The sequence below is a fragment of the Danio rerio genome, chromosome 5 (genome assembly GCF_052040795.2).
Source record: "Danio rerio strain M-AB ecotype USA chromosome 5, GRCz13ab, whole genome shotgun sequence".
In the NCBI taxonomy this organism is placed as follows: domain Eukaryota; kingdom Metazoa; phylum Chordata; class Actinopteri; order Cypriniformes; family Danionidae; genus Danio; species Danio rerio.
In genome coordinates, this window is record NC_141025.1 from 8,250,001 (window position 1) to 8,267,500 (window position 17,500).

Below are 17,500 nucleotides of genomic sequence, written 5' to 3' on the forward strand. Positions count from 1 at the left end.
ATCCCCTACTCGGTGAGGTTAATTCCTGAGATGGCACTGGAGATTAAAGACTCCCTGATGGTTTCATTCATGCTCTCACACCTAATTCTTCACCTTCATTCTTAAAGTCTTTTTCAGTTAGTATCTTTTCTTTTCAACCTTTTTTTACCCTGCTTCCCCAGTGCACTCTTTTTGTCTATTGGTTATGCCTTAAAGGTGTTATATAATGAAACTCTATACATAGCCATAGCTGGATAATAAGAGTTCAGCACATAAAATTTAATACCATACTCAAACACCGTTGTTTCCTCATTCTCAGGTAAATCCTGTGAGTGTAGAATTTAGGTGAAAATCAGAACAGTTTGAACAAAACACAGACTTTTACAATGCGCACAGGATTATTAAAATACAATGTTTTTCATTGGTCACAGTGTTTTTTTATGTGAGATTACAACAATGATGTTTTTCCTTATCTAAGCTAATATTACTAAACTTACTATGAAAGTGGGACATGGGCATGGAGACTACATGGAGACTACATAGTTTTTCCATATGTTGCCACACGACGCAGAAATTTGGACAGCAGGTGTATGGTGGCACTCATAGTAAACTGTTGTACTTGATTTGTATTTGCAACCCAATGATCGCTATTGGCCATATTTAATCCAAAATTGGGTTAAGATAATCCAACATGAATAAAAAGTTTAAAAGAACGGTGACGAGGGTCAGGTGGTGGTACTCAAACTCTTCACAGCCGTCAGAACACAAAATGCTGGATATACAGATTGTAAATGTATTCCGCACTACCCGAGAGAGGCAAAAGGTCTGTTTAAATGCGTGTTTTGTTATTTTAACTTCCATGTGGCTGGCTTTTCTGCTGTAAAAACTTTGCCCAGTGCTCGCCGCTTACGTTGGCGGATTTGGGAGGTGAATCGGTGTAGACCGCTACGATGGGGTTCGAGTCTGGCAAAGAATGGTTTCAGAAAGCAGGTAAAGCAAATGCTAAAAAGGAAATAAACAAGTAAATAATGTGGTAAGATCTGAAAATGTAGTAAAAAGTCAAGCTGCTGCGAGGGCTTTTCTTTTTCTGGATTGCTTTTGAAAACATTATCGTTTGGGTTAAGGGAAAGGGTTGATTGGGTCAGTCGATGCTTTTGAAAACATTATCGGTGGGGTTTAGGGAAGGGGCTGATAGGGTCAGTCGATGCCATTGAAAACATTATCGGTGGGGTTTAGGAAAGGGGTTGATTGGGTCAATTAATGCTTTTGAAAACACTACCGGTTGAGTGTAGGGAAGGGAGTGATCGGGTCATTCAATGCTTTGAAAACACTATTGGATGGGTTTAGGGAAGGGGATGATCGGGTTAGTCTGTGCTTTTGAAAACATTATCGGTTGGGTTTAGGTAAGGGGTTTATCGGGTCAGTCGATGCTTTTGAAAAAATTATTGGTTGGGTTTAGAAAAAGGGTTTAATCGGGTCAGTCGATGCTTTTGAAAACATTATTGGTTGGGTTTAGGGAAGGGGATGATGGGGTCATTCGGTGCTTTTGAAAACATTATCGGTTGGGTTTAGGGAAGGCGTTGATCGGGTCAGTCAGTGCTTTTGAAAAAATTATCGGTTGGGTTTAGGAAAGTGGTTGATTGGGTCAATTAATGCTTTAGAAAACACTACCGTTTGAGTTTAGGGAAGCAGGTGATTGGGTCATTCGATACTTTTAAAAACACTATTTGTTGGGTTAAGGGAAGGGGTTCATCGGGTTCAGTCGATGCTTTTGAAAACACTATCATTTGGGTTTAGGGAAAGGGGTTAGGGTTATTGGATGTCGATCAGTCGACAGCTGCCTCTGGTGGATTTATGCGAGAACAGCAGGCACAAATGTCACTCACGAGAAAAATTTGAGATCTGAAAAGGCGTCCAAAGTTGCTTCTGGAGGATTTACAAAAATGTAGCTTCTAGGATGTATTTTGGGCTCTCCAGAAATGTAGATGGGGGAATGTATTCATTATGAACCTGGGTTGCAATGTTCGGTTATTTTTTATATTAAATTTAAATGACCCATTCCATTTTTTGAGTGTTTTACCTTATTTCCAACCCAATAATAACCATTGGCCCAATTATATCCCAAATTAGGCTTAAACAACCCCTTTTTTCACCTCTTGTTTTAAAAGTGTTTAAAGGTTTACATTAAGTAAAGTTTACAATGGCATTCTCTAAAAAAAGGCTGTGTTATTTCCACCCGAATTTGTTAAAATATGGACAAACACAGACATTTGCTTAAATTTTGTCAAATTAATTGAAATCAGTAAAATAACCCAGTGGGGCGAAGCAGTGGCGCAGTAGGTAGTACTGTCGCCTCACAGCAAGAAGGTTGCTGGTTTGAGCCCTCGGCTCAGTTGGCGTTTCTGTGTGGAGTTTGCATGTTCTCCCTGTGTTCGCGCGGGTTTCCTCCGGATGCTCCGGTTTCCCCCACAGTCCAAAGAGATGCGGTACAGGTGAATTGGGTAGGCTAAATTGTCCATAGTGTTTGTGTGTGTGTGTGTGTGTGTGTGTGTGTGTGTGTGTGTGTGTGTGTGTGTGTGTGTGTGTGTGGATGTTTCAAAGAGATGGGTTGCGACTGGAAGGTCATCCGCTGTGTAAAAACTTGCTGGATAAGTTGGCGGTTCATTCCGCTGTGGCGACCCCGGATTAATAAAGGGACTAAGACGAAAAGAAAATGAATGAATTAAAATAACCCAGCAGTTAGGTTAATCCCTCTTACACTCCGACTTGGGTTTAAATAACCTGCCATTTTTTAGAGTGCAATATTGACTTGCACAGTACAGAGTCAGTTGGTGTTTCTGTGTGGAGTTTGCATGCTCTTCCCGTGTTCGCATGGGTTACCTATGGGTGCTCCAGTTTCCCCAACAAGTCCAAAAACGTGGTATAGGGGAACTGGGTTGCAGCTGGAAGGGCATCCACTGCGTAAAATATATGCTGGATAAGTTGGCAGTTTGTTCCGCTGTGGCGACCCCGGATTGTTAAAGGGACTAAGCCGAGAAGTAAATGACTAAATGAATGGAGATCACTATGCAACATACAGTAATGTGACGCAGCAGTAAACCTCATCTTCACCTCGCTGGCTTCAACCCTCCAGATAAAACACTGATGAAGACTGTGGTTCCTCCCTCACACCACTCGCCCGTTTGACTGCGAGCTCAGGGTTATTGTAGAGATCCTTCAAACTGGATTAAAACCCAAATGTTTGTTATGAACATGAAAACCCTGAGAGATGAACGGAGGCGAATATCAAACAACACGATTCAGGCTTTCATTACAGGCCACCGCTGCGCTCTGTTCTCCAGAAAAACAGCTCATCAGTCATAACATCAGTCAGCAGGCTTCTTGTCTGTGGTTTTTGTATGATATTGTACCCTGCTTTTATCTCTTTTGTTTTTATGTTGTCTTTCTGCTCTTTATGATGCACTCACTTTTGAGAAAATGAAAGGCACTTTCCGTTTTAAGGATAAACAGAGTCGAGTCATGGCTGCTGGCCCGGTAGTTATTAAACTAGGCTGCAATCCTGTGGTTGCAGGTGAATTTTTCAATCAGAGAGTAAAAAGTCATGGTAATAACTGAGTAATAACCAATCAGCAGGTGTAGTCCAATGCAAATCACATAAAGGCCATGCTGGTTCATCAAGAAAAATGGAAAGGACTTTATTTATTCATTCCCTCATGCGTTCATTCGTTCATTCATTCAATTTATACACACTTTATTTTCTCTATTAACTGAGTGTAACCACAGGGTTGTAACCAGAGTTGTAACCAATCAATGCTTTTGAAAACACTATCGGTTGATTGAGTCATTTGATGCTTTTAAAAGGACTATCGTTTGGGTTTATGGAAAGGGTTTGATTGGGTCAATCAATGCTTTTGAAAACACTATCGGTTGGGTTGAGGAAAGGGGTTGATTGGGTCAATCAATGCTTTTGAAAACACTATCGGTTGGGTTTAGGAAAGGGGTTGATTGGGTCAATCAATGCTTTTGAAAACACTACCGGTTGATTGAGTCATTTAATGCTTTTAAAAGGACTATCGTTGGGGTTTAGGGAAAGCGGTTAATTGGGTCAATTAATGCTTTTGAAAACACTATCGGTTGGGTTTAGGAAAGGGGGGTTGATTGGGTCAATCAATGCTTTTGAAAACACTACCGGTTGAGTTCAGGGAAGGAGTTGATTGGGTCATTTGATGCTTTCGAAAGCACTATCGTTTGGGTTTAGGGAAAGGGGTTGATTGGGTCGATCAATGATTTTGAAAACACTATTGGTTGGGTTAATTCATTCTTTCATTCAATTTATACACACTCTATTTAAAGGTAATGTTTTCTCTATTAACTGAATTTAACCACAGATTCAGGGACACTGGAGCATTTTTAAAACCTGTTCGCCATCACTCAATTTTGGGGATTTACAACTACCTACCATTAAATATTAACAGTTCCTGATTCCAGTAAGCTACAAACACAAACTGGGTATCATTGGAAAGAAGAACTTTACTGTGGTAAAAGGGAAGTTACGTGTGTGTGTGTGTGTGTGTGTGTGTGTGTGTGTGTGTGTGTGTGTGTGTGTGTGTGTGTGTGTGTGTGTGTGTGTGTGTGTGTGTATATATATATATATATTATTGTTAGGTATTAATATAATCATTATTATTATTAATAATTAAAAAGTTATTTAATTTAAACTATTCAATTACACTGAAAACAAATAAGGTGAGTGGTTGCAATCAATTTCTATTGGCTAAATTTAAACAAAAAAATGAAGTTAAACATTACTACATTTAATTTGTTACCTTAATTCAGCATATATAAATAGTTTGCAACCCCTTACCTTTAAAAATGTAGTAAATAAAATGAATAGGTTTATTTTCAGTGTAATAACAACTACAAAAGTTTCTCAATTCTATCAGATTAAATTACTGGAGAGAAACTCATCTGATGTTCTGAAAGTCTGTCTATACAGGCCTCTCACTAGCTGATCTTAAATATATATACAGTGCCCAAACCTCATGCGAGCTACATGGTGGAAGCAACAGAAACGCTCCAGACTCGTTTTAACAGCTAAATCAATGTTCTTTGTATCTCAGTGCTTCCTGTTGGCCTGGAAGTGAAGTGCGCCGGCGTTTTATCGACTGGATCTCTTCTGCATTCTGGCCCTCTTTAACTCTCGCCATCTCGCACGCCTTGAGTCATTTAACTCATTTCACCCGAGAAACACTCGTACAAGCTCCAACACCAGCTTTGATGATAAAAGTGGCGAGCTACTAAACGCAGCCATTAAAATGTATCTGCAAGATTAAACGTTTTCTTTGAACATGAGCGCGAGTCAAAGAGTAGGGAGAGCGAGATGCGGCTTTAATAAATAATACAGCTTCAGGAGAAAAGAGATAACATTGTCCCCTCAAACACACACATGCGCGCACACACAATGTATAAAGTCATTCCACACGCAGTTAACAGCACTGAAGCACCACTGATAGTTCAACATAAGTATAAGGAGCTAAAAAAAACCCTGAAATATCCTCTATGTATGCAAACCAGAGCTTAGCCAATGCATTGTGCATATGTGGCGCATTGTATGTACTTAAAAGAAGTTTTGTGTTGCAGTTGCACAGCAATGCATATAGACTGTGTTACTAAAACTGTTCGGGTTCATGAAAAGTACTTGCATACAGGTCTTTTATGCAAAAGTTACCTGTAGCAAAGGTTTCCAAAATATATAGTTGAAACCAGAAGTTTACAGACACTCTAAAAAAAGGAGCATAACCATTTAAAAAAAATGGTAAATCATACTAAACGTTTACTATTTTAGGTCCATTAGGATTACCTAAATCATTCACATTTTCTAAATGTCAGAATAATGAGGAAAAAAAAAGTTTTTTGAGAATTTTTTTTTATATTTCTAGACAGTCAAAAGTTCACATACATTGCCTTTGTATTTTTTAGCTTTGCTTTTAAACTGTATAACTTTGGTCAAATGTTTTGGGTATCCTTCCACAAGCTTCTCACAATAGTTTGCTGGAATTTTGGCCCATTCCTCGTGACAGAATTGGTGTAACTGAGTCAGATTTGTAGGCTGTCTTGCTCGCACAAGCTTTTTCAACTCTCCCCACAAATTTTCTACAGGATTGAGGTCAGGGCTTTGTGATGGCCGCTCCTAAACATTCACTCTGTTGTCCTTAAAGCACTTTTTAACTAATTTGGTCTGTTTGGAAGATCCATTTGTGGCCAAGTTTTAATTTCCTGGCTGATGTCTTGAGATGTTGCTTTAGTATTTCTACATAATGTGCTTTCTTCATGATGCCATCTATGCTCTGAAGTGGACCAGTCCCTCCTGCAATAAAACAGCCCCACAACATGATGCTGCTGCCCCCATACTTCACAATTGGGATGGTGTTCCTAGGCTTGTAAGCTTTGCCCTTTGTCCTCCAAATGTAACACTGGTCATTATGGCCAAACAGTTCAATCTTGGTTCCATCAGACCACAGGACATGTCTCCAAAGATTAGTCTTTTCCCAGTGTAATCTAGCAAATTGTAATCTGGCTTTTTTGTTGATTTTCCCATGTTGTCACGAAAGGAAGCAGTGTGTTTGAGGTTTTCCTTGAATACTATTCTACAGTTGTGCCTCCAATTAACTGAAATGTTGTCAAAATTAGCCAATCAGAAACTTCCAAAACATTGACATCATCATCTGAGTTTTTGCAGAGGCAGAATAATCTTATAGTATGTAAACTTGACTTTCAAGAAAAGTAATAACAATTTCTCAAAAATATCTCTCTCATTATTCTGCTATTAAGCATAACAGAAACTAATTTGGTAATCCTAACTTACCTAAAAGAGAAAAACTTCAGTCACATTAACATCTGACTTTTTAAAATGGTTATGTGCCTTTTTATACAGTGTGTGTAAACCTTTGGTTTCAACTGTATATCAAATATCGAAAAGAAAAATGAAATTAGTTTTTTTAGAATGAGCAAAACAACATTTCAGATGTTATTTTATTGTGTTTTCGGTCAGCTACTTTGTCCGGTAATGCCATCTCATTGCACCTGATATCACGAGGAAATGTGACAATCTTACATTTTTGTCCATAAAGTGGCTAATTTGTGAGATTTCAATCGTACAAAAATGAATGTTTTTTTTAAAAGGATGTTGGGCACCAAACTCCACCTCTAAATCCAACTGTCATTGGTGAATGAGCAAATCATACTACATTGTACAAATGAGAGCACAGCAATTCACACGAATTAGCCACTAAATATAAAAGGTACGAAATGAAATAGCATTTGGAATATGGCATAAACTTTTGCGAATAAAACTGCGTTTCCATCCAAAGAGTCAACAAAATCGTGACTTCCTGGTAAAATTATGTAAAATATCAAAAATGAAAAAAGACTTTGATTTTAGAATGACCAAAGCAACATTTCTGTTGTTATTTTATAAACCACTGGTTTGTTAATTACACCTATTTTTGCAATTACATGAGAAAACCTAACTATTTTACGTTTTGTGAGTTTAGTACTTAATTCATGTAAATTCATAAGCAAATATTAGATTTTTAAAAGCAGCTGTGGCACTAAAGCCAACTGTGACTGGAGGATGTGCAAGTCGTACAAATTCATACGAATTAGCCACTAAATCAAAGAGTTATGAATTGCTGTGGGATAACGTTGAAATATTGCAGATATTATTTTATAGTGTCTATTTATTCTCACACTTACTTTTTAGTGTGAGAATAAATAGTCTAAAACTGGAATGAATAAAATATAATAAAAAATTATAATAAAAAAAATTTATTAAAAAATTATACAATAAATATATAAACCAATAAAACATTTTTGTCATAGAAAAACTCTAACTAAAATAGTGATAAAAAAGCTAGGCATAACAAAACATACACTGTAAAACAAAACAGCCAACTTTATCAAATGAAATGAGTGTCGTTAACTCAAAAAGTTAATTCTACTCATTTGAAAAGAGTTTTGAACTCAGTGTTGAAGGTAATGAGCTAATTAAATACCTCATTACTTCAACTTAAATTGAGTAAGTTCACAGTACTCAAATAGATTAGTTCAACTCAAATGGTTTGTAGCAATCGGTTTCCTCAAACGGTTTGAGTTGCCTTGACTTAATGGGTTTTATAGTAGTTCGTTGGTTTGAGTTCTCATCATTTATTGGATCTTATTTTGCTCAAATTGCTTCGTTTTCTCAAATGTTCACTGTACTCATTAGGATTTATTTTTTTAAATTTGAATTGGTTTGTTGCAATCGGTTTCCTTAAACAGTTTGTTACCTCAGCTTATTGGGTTTTACAGTGTATGTTTAATCGGTGTATGTTTTATTTATTAACATACACTCGATTGACAACAATTGTTTAGATTGACAAGCAAGTTTAAACCTAAACGAACAGTTGAAATTGAAATGCAGAGACTAAATGTAAAAAATTAATCTGTTTTGCTTTTTGTTTTTAATTCTACTCAACTGTAATAACCTTGCTTTCGATAAATACTCTTCCTAAAAGTAAGATATACCTCTATTAAGGGCCATATTGCAAGGTGGTTATTTTTCATCCTCAAACAATCCCAGAATGCATTAAATTACTCCATCTAAAATGCTATAAAATGTAAAAGAAATTTCAATTATGCATATTAATTTCAGAAAATTGCTATATTTGATCAGGTTTTGTGAAATATGTGTGCTGTGCAGTTTTATGTTTTCAGATGTATTATTGCATGCTAGAATCAAATCTTTTGAGCATTAACAGTATCGAGTTTTAGAAGAAATTTACAGGCGATAACACAGTAAAGTGAAGGTAATACCATGTTGGTTGATCATACGTCACTCAGAATGTCATACAATCTTCAAAATCTTACTTCTCTATGCTGCACTTGACTGTCTTATAGTGTTTTGTGTGTCTGCTAAAGGCTTCTTTTACTCTGGCATTTGTGAAAATGTTTTAAAGTTGCTTGTATAATTCTCATTTTTAAGTCACTTTGAATAAAAGCGTCTGCTAAATGAAAGTATGTTAATGTAAATTATTGATATGACGATATTAACCCGGAGATTCTCAAATAAGAGCACACATCAAATGAGCGGATCAATAATTAAATGTGTATTCGCATTGCTGAATTGTTTTTACCGTTCATTTTTAAAACATCTATGTATAATTGAATGGTTTTAGGCATAACCAACTGAGCATTAATAGCCTTTTTTATTTCTAATTATTATGTTTGTCAGAATTTCGGGTTCTTGTCTGATTTTAAAATGTTTTAAATTACTTGTCTTGTGCCTTTATTTATCAAAAAATACAGTAAAAACTTCAAATAGTATTACTAAATATATTACTAAAATGTCTGAATGTTCACTACATGACAAAAGTCTTGTCGCCTATCCAAGTTTTAGGAATAACAAATAATAACTTGACTTCTAGTTGATCAATAGGTATTAGAAGTGGCTCATATGAAAGGCCTCTAGATTACACTTCTACCAAAAAATTATTATATATATATTTGATCATGCATTGATTTTTAATTATGTAATTAGAACAGTGAAGTCTGACTTTGCTTTGACAAGTCTCTGCTTGAGTGTGTATGTAAGTTTCTGCGCATGCGTGTTTGTGAGAGAGCTTAGTAAAACCCCTGTGGATGGATGCGGAGGGATTGTGATCAGCAGAAGGCTCTTCCGCTGCAGACTCATAGCTCTGACGGGTTGCCAGACGATCAAACCTCCTTCCCCTCATTAACCCCCCTCAGCATCTGCACACTGTCCTTCCACTTTAATCACTTCCTTCATACAATCAATAGAGTTTATAAGTCAAGCGTGCTCCTGCATAGCAACAACCTTTCTGACGCGCGCGCACACACACACACACACACACACACACACACACACACACACACACACACACACACACACACACACACACACACACACACACACACACACACACACACACACACACACACACACACACACACACACACACACACACACACACACAGAAACATAAATGTACAATGCCTAAAAATTTGCAAGCATGAGTGTAATTAAGTTGGTTTGCATTTAAAATACTTTTTTTTTTCTTGTCCTATTTTGTGAATGAAACCTAGAAAAACTAAAGTTTGAATTTTAATCACGGTAGTCACAAAAACTATTGTTTAAAGTCATCCTGTTATGCTTTTTAGCCTGATTGAGATTGAGTGCTGATTTATGGATCTATTATACTGATACACATATCATTTCATTCCCATCCGTTTACGTTAACAGATAAAACCACCAGCATTGTGTGAACTTGTGTGATTTTGACACAACGAGAAGAGGATCCTATACTGTACATTCTAAAGCTATTTGTGTCTGTGTATTCAGAAAATCATATCATGAGTTTACGCTGACAATTCATGATTATTTATGCCAGAGTAGCTGAGGCTCCACCCTCATTTAGTAAAGGGGGTGGGGAACAGCTATTTGTTTGCATTTAAAGAGATGCACATAGAAATTGTGATTTATTCAATTATTTTCTCTCAAAATGCTGGGGTTATCACAATTTTCTTTAGATAATTTCAGATTTACGAACAGTTAGTTGTGTCAAATAGTAAGAAGCTTTGGCTGGAATTTTCTAAGTTTGCAATAAACAATAATGAACTAATTCTACAACTACGACTAATTCTATCATTTATTAATCTTACTTTATTATTTCCAGTCGAATAACTAATGCATTTTCAGAATCAGAAGTTTTGCTTGTGACATGACGAATTAACTATTAGATTTATTTTATTGTTTATTTTAATTAAAGCTATTTTACCTTATTGTAATGTGTTATCCTTTTTAAACATTTGTTAATTTAGGGATAAATTACTCCCAGAAACTTATTATTGCTGAATAAATCTCGACAGGTTTATTGGTAGGCTGTCATCCTGGCTTTATTCTGACAAAACAACTATATTGGATGCACTTTTTCCTGGTTATTACATGGCTACTTGCCGAAAAAAATGAAAGATTAGACACAAAACATTATTCTGAGTCGTAATAATTGATTAATTCTTTAATTACACACAAAGCCGACAGAGTAGACAGAGTAGACAGAGTATATACACTAACCTGCACATTATTCAGTCACAAGATGGCGCCAGACAGACAAAAATGCAGAGCTTACAGGAACGAAGACAGCTGATAGTATATACACTAACCTGCTCATTATTCAGTCACAAGATGCAGCCAAACAGTCAAAAACGCAAAGCTGACAGAAACAAAAACAGCTGATGGAGTATATACTAACCTGTGCATTATTCAGTCTCAAGATGGCATAAATTAGAGACAAAACTGCAAAGCTGACAGAAACGAAAACAGCTGAATGGAATGTACACTAACCTGCGCATTATACAGTCTCAAGATGGCGCCAGACAGACAAAAACGCAAAGCTGACAGAAACGAAAACAGCTGAATGGAGTATACACTAACCTGTGCATTATTCAGTCACAAGATGAGCCAGACAGACAAAACTGCAAAGCTGACAGAACCGAAAATAGCTGAATGGAGTATACACTAACCTGCACATTAATTAGTCTCAAGATGGCGTCAAACAGACAGAAACGCAAAGCTGACAGAAACAAAAACAGCTGAATGGAGTATACACTAACCTGCACATTATTCAGTCACAAAATGGCGCCAAACAGTGAAAAACACAAAGCTGACAGAAATGAATACAGCTGAATGGAGTAAACACTAGCCATTATTCCATCACAAGATCCCACTTGTCAAAAAAGGATGTAAATATGAATATTGATGTAAGTATATGGTTTTGAACTACAGGGAGATTCAAAATTTTCAAATGAGCCTGCATTATTTAGCATTTGTTATCTCATAATAACATTCCTAATAAGAATTTCACTACTGACCAATCAGAATTAAGTATTTTCAGACAGCTGTTAGCTAAATACATTAGTAAATTTCTCAAAAACTCACTGTGAACAAGAATTCTAAAACATTTGTTATTCTCAGAATTATATACTAGTACATTATACACAATAACAATAAACACTGAAGTTAAATATATACTGTAATTAAGAATAGTCCATCAAGATGAACTACACTGTTACTGTATAGAATTTCCTTCAACAAAGTCAACTGCCCGTGAAAGTCATTGTATAATTTGTTATACACACACACACACACACACACACACACACACACACACACACAGCTTCTAATGGTTAATGAGAGAAATAAGTAATGACAATCATGTTTGGTCACAGTCAGTAATGGAATAATATTTGTCATTAGGACACAGCTGTGATCAATTTTGACCACTAATTGTAAATTAATTAAGGGTGTAAGCAAATCAATACTGCAGAGGAGAGATGACGGTGAGGTCACTGAGGGAAAACAAGGGAACGACAGGAGAGATGATGAAAGAGTGTGTGTGTGTGTGTGTGTGTGTGTGTGTGTGTGTGTGTGTGTGTGTGTGTGTGTGTGTGTGTGTGTGTGTGTGTGTGTGTGTCTGTGTGTCTGTGTGTCTGTGTGTGTCTGTGTGTGTGTGTGTGTGTGTGTGTGTGTGTGTGTGTGTGTGTGCGCAGAGTCTGTTTTCCTCTACTGTATCGGCTAGTTATTTTAGATTTACTAAGTCAAGCATCACTATAATTGTAGATGCTTGTTAATGATTTGAAAAAAAACTCTTACCAACAATAATAATACATTTCTTGTTTGACATATTTGTGTTGCAAACAAGAATTTTTTTTCTTAGTTTTTTTGGTATTGTTTTTTTTTTTTTTTTTTTTTTTTTGTGGGGAAGATTCTTTAGGCAACATTCTGGCAACATTGCCAGCACTTAAGCACGGCCTGATTGTAACAATTTTTTTATTTAATTTATTTATTTAGCCATCATTAATTTACTCATTAATTTATTCATAAATTATTTATAATTCATTAATAAATAAATGCATTTATTTTGATTATAATTAAATAATTTGTATCATTTTATTTATTAATTAATTAAATTATTTATTTATTTATTTATAATTAATTTATTTGAAAAATATTTATAATGCATCAATAAATTAAATTATTTTAATTATTTAATATATTTTAATTGATCTATTCATTTAATCTTTTTTAATTTTTTCATTGTTGCCCAGATCTTTATAGAAATTTGCCTACTAGTTTGTTTGTTTGTTTATTTATCATTAATATATTTTATTTATTCACTATGTTTTTATTTATTTAAGAAATTTGTTTATTTTATTTATTTATAATATATAATATATTATATTTATTTGCCCATCTCTTTATAGAAATTTGTATGAATTTATTTATTTATTTGTTTATTTATTTGTTTGTTTGTTTGCTTGTATTTCATTTATTGCAGGTCATACCTCTCCAGCCCCTCAATTGGAATGAAATTTTCATTAGCCCCCATGACAAAATAATTGAATAGCCCTGCTCTATAGCATGGTATTGCCCTCAGGCAACAAACCCGTTTTTTTTTTTTTTGGACCACAAAATCCCCTCCTTTTTTTTTTTGTAAAAAAAGAATGTAAAAAAATATTGAAAATAAGTGTGATGTGCATGGATATGTGATGAAGCATATTTGATCGAAAAAATACACTTTTTGTTGTTATCTATATGCTAAAATGGTAGTTTTTTTATTTGTTGGCTCAGGGCAACATTGTGCAGTTAGACCACTTTTGTAAAAACAATAACATTCTATGGAAGGAAATGTCCAAAAATTTAAAGTTATTACCATAATATAACATATTGATCAATTAAAACTTTTGAATCGGGCCTGCTTTAAATACATCAGTAGGATCAGCATTAATTGAATTTATTAACTGATTAATAACTGTAATCAAATGTTTATGAGTGGCATTCAAATTGAGGAAATTATCTATATGTGTTTGGGTAACTTATACTTGTTAGCTAAGAAGGAGAAGGATGTAAAGACACCTTCTTCATATAGATCACTGATCTTGCAAATACCATAAGAGGACCAGACACCAAATGCAGAATCTAAACTGGATGGAGGGATAATAGATAATTGTTAAGGATAGGCATATGGATATGAAGGCCATAGTGTTTTCTAAATTGCATTCAAATTTTGAGGGTATTTGTCACTACTGGATTTTTTGAAACATTACTTATAGCTAAAAGAAGTTGAGAAAACACAATAGAAGAGTGAGACTTTTTTGTTGACAAAGATTCAGTACGTTCCCAAGGTGGAGAGTTTTCAGAATAGCTTAAAATGGCATTTAAAAAATTAAAAACTGCTTTTATTCTAGCCGAAATAAAACAAACAGGACTTTTTCCAGAGGAACAAAATTTCTTGCTCTGTTAAACATTATTTGGGAAATATTTGAAGAAGAAACAGGAGGACTAATCATTTTTACTTAAACTGTGTGTTATCAGCCAATAGTTGTAGTATTCTTACATTATTTTGGCGCCCTCTGCTGGTAAGATGGCTCATTTTGGACTCAACCAATGGGCTGTGAAGGACCCTGATGAATATTCATAAGCTTGAGTCTGGTCTCCCTCTTTTAAAGTGTGCTGCTGTTAATGTCAGCCTGATAAGTCAGATGTTTGAAGCATGAGTGGAGTTTTAATCTGTGTACCTTTTGTTGCGTCGCGCTGAGACTAATGAGTGATGAGCGCCAGCGTCTGCTTTACACTTCCAATAGATACGTAAGAGGGGATTTAAGAGCACATTCTCACACACACGCACTTTAAACATCAGAGACTGTGACGATTTTGGCTGCTTCTCTCTTTGATGTTTCAGAGCTGCGGTTTCATTCCGGCCCTGATCCGCTTTTAATCCTCACATACACAGATTCACACACACACGCTGAGAGACACACACACACACACACACACACACATACGCTGAGTGTAACACACACAGAGACGCATACATCTAGAGTCTCACACAGACACACACACTCATGCACAAAGACATAAAAAAGACATACATTCACCGAGTAATACACACCGATGATCAAATGACATACAGACAAACAGACACGCACAAAGACACACACACACACACACATCACTATTGTTCTCCTCCTGAAGAATGAATCTGATTTCCAGCAGGATGAGCAGTATGGCATCTAATAATTTATAGGCTCATTAAATTAAAGCAGAATTCTCTTCTCTCAGTCTGACTATTTTCAGATATAATTTTTTCATCTTCTCCCTGCAGTCAGAGTCTAATTTACTTTCTTACTGAGAAAACTCTTTCTAATGACTGATGTTCCGGCTTTATATAGTGATCAGTGTCATTGTTTTAAAGGCCAGACTCTGCTGCGACCTTTAACGCTTGTGATGAGGGGCCCTTTCATTCACCCAGCACAATAAGACGCAAGACGTGTAAGGCGTGATTTGTTGCTATTTTCAGACCAGCGCAACCCTAAGGCCCCGTTTACACTAGTGCGTTTTAGTTTGAACGCATAAGTTTTGCTACGGTTACGCCATCCGTCCACACTACGCCGGAGTTCTCGAGCGACGAAAACGGAGCTTTTTGAAAACGCTGGAGAGGCCGTTTTCATTCTAAAACGCTGCTGCTCCGTCTCAGTGTGGATGGGGAAAGACGGAGACATCTGAAAACGGAGGCGGGGCTGCAAACGTTCGCCTATCTGATTGGGGCTTTTCCTCAATATTAAGTAGCCCACACACACAGTTCAGTCTCGCATCCTCTTTTTGTAAGTTAAGACTTCGCAAGTTTGATCAAGGCTGCAGTCTCCCCCTTCTCAGTTTGATATGGAAAACAGACTATACCGAGGACACGCGTAAATCTTCAAAGGGAACAGTGTACTTTATAACTTCATTCACATCACCCTGCTCGTTGTTTCACTTTCTCAACAATAAAATGTAAACATGATTTAAGGAACTGCCTATTTTCTTTTTAATATTAGCAACTTAACAGACAGCAGAAATGTTGAGGCGCCGTGCTGCATATATGAGCGTCATCTTCACTGTGTGGATATTTATAACAAAACGGAGCCGATAACAACTGCCTCCTTTCAATTTCAGTGAAAATACGAAACACAGCCTCTCTTGCTGAATATCAGTTTTAATAATCGATAATTATAAAAGTATAACATACAATAAGTTTATACATTGTAGGAAATAAAGACGAGCGATCAGTCAATGTACCTGGATTAATCATTAACTTATCTTTGCGCTTAACCAAAACATGTTACCTGTGAACAAGTAACTTAATAGATGTCAATGACCAAAGTCAGGGAATTGGCCTATGTCGTTAGATAAAGACAACAACATGAATGAAATATCACGTTTAGCAAATATAGTGAGATTAGATCCAGCGGGAGATGCGTGATGAGCAGTCCGACAAGCAGCGCTCTCATCTGGGTAGAAATGCTGGAGCGCTTGCCCGAGAGTGTCTGTGTGGTCACGTGATGTGCGTTTTCAGCGTTTTGGTGTGGACGGAGAGCTGTTTAGAAACGCTGAGTAAAACGCGAGTGTGGACGCGGATCGTTTTCATTCTACAACGCCGTTTTAAAACTAAAACGCACTAGTGTAAACGGGGCCTAATTTTCACGTTTTGCGCCACGTTGTTTGAATAGCAAATCCATTTGCGCCACTTTGTGGACTCATGGGTGTGCCGATATGAAATAGAGGTGTGTTAAGGTGCATTGTTGACGCGTTGCTGTTTTTAAACTGAAATATCCATGGACCAACTGAACACAGGTCTAAAGTCCAGCGCGTTAGTTGTGCACGTTCTAATGCTTACACACTGCTTAATACACACATGGTGTACACAGTGGTGTAAAGTCACTAATTACAAATACTCAAATTGCTATAATCGAGTTGTTTTTCCACAGAAATTGTAATTTACTAAGTAGTATTTTTAAAAATATGTACTTCTACTTTCCCTTGACAACATTTTTACTGCTGTATCTGTTCTTTTACTCCACTACTTTCCTTCAACCTGCAGTCACTACTTTATTTTATTCTTGTCTATGGGGATTAGAAAAAACAGTCCTGTGATTCCTGTCCAATCAAATCACACATAGAAGGTAAATCGCCTCATTATGAATTTCCTCAAGACATTGCCGCTTTATAATTGCAGCAAACTGTTTGGAAGCATTAAAAATGTCCAAGATGTCCAAAATCTTTACACCCATTGACCCAGAGACTGTTTAGATGCATGACACTGATGATGGATGTTTATTGTATGATGACCGAAATGGCCTTAAACACCTAGCAGGCAGAGGACGTCAACATAATGTCAAATTGACGATGTACCCTAACATCATGGGGACGTTGCATTTTGATTGGAAATGAAAATCAGGTTGATGTCAGAACTCAACGTCAGGCCAATGTCGAATGTCCAACCTAAAGCCAACCAAATATCAACATCTAATAGTTTTACAGCTTAACGTTGTGTGGACGTTACCACTATGATGTCTATCAGACAATGGATTTTGGTTGCCATACCTGACGAATAGATGTCAGTATTTGACATCAATATAATGTTTA

The 17,500-nt window shown here is 36.3% G+C and overlaps 2 protein-coding genes across 13 annotated transcripts in view; both read left to right on the forward strand.

The window, feature by feature from the left end:
• smad4b (SMAD family member 4b) overlaps nucleotides 1-17,500 on the forward strand; it is a 724,234-nt gene that overhangs the window by 565,981 nt on the left and 140,753 nt on the right. The window lies entirely within an intron of this gene.
• Nucleotides 1-17,500, forward strand: part of unc5ca (unc-5 netrin receptor Ca) — a 473,679-nt gene that overhangs the window by 402,595 nt on the left and 53,584 nt on the right. The gene's annotated exons all lie outside the window — the stretch shown is intronic.